We start from the raw sequence: 5,204 nt of genomic DNA on the forward strand, positions 1-5,204 counted from the left end.
TAGGCGTGAGCCACCGTGCCTGGCCCTCTCTCTCTCTCTCTCTCTCTCTCTCTTCCTTCTCTTCTCTTCTCTTCTCTTCTCTTCTCTTCTCTTCTCTTCTCTTCTCTTCTCTTCTCTTCTCCTCTCCTCTCCTCTCCTCTCCTCTCCTCTCCTCTCCTCTCCTCTCCTCTTCTCTTCTCTTCTCTTCTCTTCTCTTCTCTTCTCTTCTCTTCTTTCTCTTCTCTTCTTTCCCTCTCTCTCTCTCTCTCTCTCTCTCTCTCTCTCTGTCTGTCTCTTTCTTTCTCGCTCCCTTCCTTCCCCCTTTCCCTTCCTTCTTCCCTTCGTCTTGAGACAGGGTCTCACTATGTTCCCCAGGCTGGTCTTGAACTCCTGGGCTCAACCAATCCTCCTTCTTTGGCCTCCCAAAGTGCTGGGATTACAGGTGTGAGCTGCCACCCCTGGCTTCAAACAAATTTTGGATTTTAATTTCTCTATTTGAGCAAACCATGGCTAAGCCCTGACTGACAGGTGCTGTGATGGGCACATTCTGCCTTTGAGGAGCTTGAAATTGGGTCAGAGAGATCAACACGGTTCAGTCTTTTTTTTGGGGGGGATGGAGTCTTGCTCTGTCACCCAGGCTGGAGTGCAGTGGCATGATCTTGGCTCACTGTAACCTATGCCTCCTGAGTTCAAGCGATTCTCCCACCTCAGCCTCCTGAGTAGCTGGGATTGCAAGCATCCACCATGATGCCCAGCTAAGTTTTATATTTTTAGTAGAGACGGGGTTTTGCCATGTTGGCCAGGCAGGTCTTGAACTCCTGACCTCAGGTGATCTGCCCACCTTGCCCTTCTTAAGTGCTGGGATTACAGATGTGAGCCACTGTGCCTGGCGAGAACTGTTACTTTCTTTTACAGATGAGGATGTTACCCAGTGTAATGCCTGCGTGACATAGGTGGATTTCTGCCCTGCCTTAATTCTGCTTATCTTTAGGAAACAGGGTGCCTGAGGTTAAAAGCTCCCCCTCCTGCCCAAACTGGCTAAGATGTGTGGGTGGTGCCCACATGAGCTGCCTTGGCAGGCAGCTCACATGACTGCTGAAGAACCTCTTAACTTCATTATAACTAATTTCTGTGCTAAATGACACTCCCACCAGCACCATGACAGTTAACAGTCACCATGACAAAGACAGGAAGAAACCATAAAAGCACAAAAAGGAAGACGGCACTCCAATTTCAAGTTCTCCACCCATTCCCAGAAAAGAAATGAATATTCTTCTGCTTTCTTTTCTTTTTTTTTTTTTGAGACAGTCTCGCTTTATCGCCAGGTTGGGGTGCAGTGGCATGATCTCTGTGCACTTCAACCTCTGCCTCCTGTGTTCAAGCGATTCTCCTGCCTCAGCCTCTCGAGTAATTGGGATTACAGGTGTGCGCCACCACGCCCAGCTAATATTTGTATTTTTTTTAGTAGAGACGGGGTTTCACCATGGCCAGGATGGTCTTGATCTCTTGACCTTGTGATCTGCCTGCCTTGGCCTCCCAAAGTGCTGGGATTACAGGCATGAGCCACTGCGCCCAGCCCCTCTGCTTGCTTTTAATACCCAATCATTTTATTAAAGTTGCCCTATAGCTGTGACTTCCTGGCTCTCAGGAGCTCAGCCCAAGCTCCCACTTCTCCATTCCATGGCCATCTAATGAATCTTGCACTCCTTGACGCTCACTTTCTGTTTTGCATATTGGTTTTGTAGCGACAGGGAAAGGCTCCATTTTCTGAGGGCCAGCTTCGTTGATAACAAAGACACTGAATCATAGAGAGGTGGAATCGTTTTTGCAAGTTCACAGCCAGTAAGTTGCATGGCTGGAATTCAAATCCAGCGCCTGTGCCCTTAACCTGGAAGGTGTGCCTGCTGTGGAAGATTGTCCAGGTCTGGTCCAGGGCCCCATGCAGACATCCTTGTACTCACTGCTGGTTTCTCTTCCCAGAGCTTGGGGAGGTGCTGAATGCCCTGCCCAGGTCAGTGTGGTGTTAAAGGAAAAACTACTCAGGACACTTGTTAAAGATACAGTAAGACTTTATTCACTGGGGAGCTATTAACATTGGGGTTTTGTAGTAGGGGAGAGAGATTGGGTTCCACTCTCTCTACAATAGGGAAAATTGGGGATTTATAGCCAAGGATCAGGGTAGGGAGGTTCGTGGAAAATTACTAAGAAGTGTTACAGCTCTATTACCCCCCGTAGTTCAATGAGTTCAGAGTTCTTGTCCTATGACTGAGAAAAATGAGGTATGTGGACGCCAGAGAGTGAGTAAGGCAGAGTAGAATTTGTTGAGGGACAGAAAAGCTCTTGACAGTGAGAGGGGACCCAAAGATGGGTTGCTGGCCATGAGGCTGAGTCTAGGGGTGTTTATGGGCTTGAAATGGGGAAATGCGTGCTGATTGGTGTGTGGGTATGCTTGAAAAAGCACCATTTGGAAATAGGCATGAAAGTGTAGAGGACCAATCAGGGAAGAGTAGGTATATGCAAAATAGGTGAAGGATAAGGACCAATCAGGAGAGAGCATTCCACAGGGGAATGGGAGCTCTCAGTATGGTCTGTGGATTTATCCGAACTCATAGCTTGGTTTTCAGGCTTCAGACTGCTATTGGCTTGAAGATTGAGTTTAACTGGGTACCCATCCCTGTCTGCCTAGGAATTTATCTGCCTCCTATTGCTATCAGAGTATGGTAATTTTTTTTTTATTTCTGAGACAAGGTTTCACTCCCGTTGCCCAGGCTGGAGTGCAGTGGTGGGATCCCAGCTCATCGAGGCCTTGACTTCCCAAGCTCAAGCAATCCCCGGCCTCAGCCTCCTGAGTAGCTGGAACTACAGGAGCGCACCATCATGCCTGGCTAATATATTGTAGATTTAGTAGAGATGGAGTTTCACCATGGTAGTCAGGCTGGTCATGAACTCCTGACCTCAAGTGATCCACCTGCCTTGGCATTCTAATATTTTTATGGTTATTTCTTTATCATTTTTTTTTTTTTTTTTGAGACGGAGTTTCGCTCTTGTTACCCAGGCTGGAGTGCAGTGGCGCGATCTCGGCTCACCGCAACCTCCACCTCCTGGGTTCAGGCAATTCTCCTGCCTCAGCCTCCTGAGTCGCTGGGATTACAGGCACGCGCCACCATGCCCAGCTAATGTTTTGTATTTTTAATAGAGACGGGGTTTCACCATGCTGACCAGGATGGTCTCGATCTCTTGACCTCGTGATCCACCCGCCTCGGCCTCCCAAAGTGCTGGGATTACAGGCTTGAGCCACCGTGCCCGGCCATTTCTTTATCATATACTAAACAAATGGAAGATTATTCATGAATTTTCTGAGAAAGGGGTGGGAAATTCCAGGAACTGAGGGTTTCTCTTTCTTTAGACTTATAGGGTAACTTCCAGGTATTACCATGGTATTTGTAAACTGCCCTGGCACTGGTGGCGGTGTGTTTCAGCATGCTAATACGTTATAATTAGCATATAATAAGCAGTAAGGACACCGGAGGTCACTTTCATTACCATCTTGGTTTTGGCTGGCTTCTTTACTACATCTTGTTTTATCAGAGGGGTCTTCCTGACCTGTACCTTGCAAAACCAGTCCTTCGGAACTCCAATCACAAGATTACATAGGTTAATGGCATAACTCTACAACACTACCCCACCTCATCTTTAAATTTTAATATCTATCTACCTACCTGCCTGCCTGCCTGCCTGCCTGCCTGTCTATCTACTTTTAGAGACAGGGTCTTGCTCTGTTGCCCAGGCTGGAGTGCAGTGGTGATCATAGCTTACTGCAGCCTCTGATTCCTGAAGACTGCCCCACTGCAATGCCAGCCACAAGTCTGCACTTATGTGCTTCTGGCCAACTGGTTATAAATCAGGGGTTCCCACGACCCCCTCTTTGCATTTGATAGTTTGCTAGAGAACTCAGGAAAATAGATGAGTTACTAGACTGGCAGCTTACTATAAAAGAATACAACTCAGAGCTAGGTGTGGTGGCTCATGCCTATAATCCCAGCACTTTGGGAGGCTGAGGCAGGTCTTGAACTCCTGACCTCAGGTGATCCACCCACCTCAGTCTCCCAAAGTGCTAGGATTACAGGCATGAGCCCCCGCGCTCGGGGTTTTTTTTTTTTTTTTTTTTTTGAGACGCAGTTTCGCCCTTCTTGCCCAGGCTGGAGTGCAATGGCACGATCTTGGCTCACTGCAACCTCTGCCTCCCGGGTTCAAGCAATTCTCCTGCCTCAGCCTCCTGAGTAGCTGGAATTACAGGCACATGCCACCATGCCCAGATAATTTTGTATTATTAGTAGAGACGAGGTTTCTCCATGTTGGCCAGGGTGGTCTCGAACTCCTGACCTCAGGTGATCTGCCCACCTTGGCCTCCCAAAGTGCTGGGATTACAGGCATGAGCCACTGCGCTGGAGTCCTTTGGGTTTTTATGGTGGTTCCATTATGCAGGCATGCTTGATTAAATCATTGGCTGTTGGTGATTAAACTGAATCTCAAGCCTCTGTTTCCTCCCCAGAGGCTGGGAGGTGGGGCTGAAAGCTCCACTTCTCTAATCACATCCTTGGTTCCCCTGGCATCTAGCCCCTCTTTAGGGGCTTTCCAAAAGTCACTCATTAACTTAAACTCCTGTGTGGTTGAAAGGGGCTTGTTTTGATAACAAAAGATGTTCCTTTTACTTTTGTTGCTCCAGGGATATTTCAGGAGCTGGGGACAAAAGACAACATTAATTTATTATATTACATTAGGGCTCTCTGCCGGGACCTGGGGATCAAGATCAAACATGCTTTTCATATCATATCTCAATATCTCAATGCCTATTGCATAAAAATTTAAAAAGTAGCAAAGCAACTGAAAAATCACCTGTTAAATCAGTCACCACCCAGAGCTGACCAGGCCCCATCCTGGCCTATTTCCATCTGGTTATGTGTGATTTATGAAGATGCTGAATTCTTTGAATCTCCCTGTGCTCTGTGCTGTTTCAATCTGTAGGCAGCCCTGGACAGCTCTTCATGTCTCACCAAAGAATTCATTTTCACTTAAGACACAAGTTATAACCATAATAGGTTTATTGCTCCATGTGCACATGGCAAGTCAGTAACTGAGACACTGGGTTGTAGCACAGAAAGCGGTTTAATGATAGAGCTGCTGGATGAGGGAACTAGAGGAAGCCTCAGATCCATCTCCCTGAG

The sequence above is a fragment of the Sapajus apella genome, unplaced genomic scaffold (genome assembly GCF_009761245.1).
Source record: "Sapajus apella isolate SASKATOON/1434 unplaced genomic scaffold, GSC_monkey_1.0 scaffold12, whole genome shotgun sequence".
NCBI classification, from domain to species: Eukaryota; Metazoa; Chordata; class Mammalia; order Primates; family Cebidae; genus Sapajus; species Sapajus apella.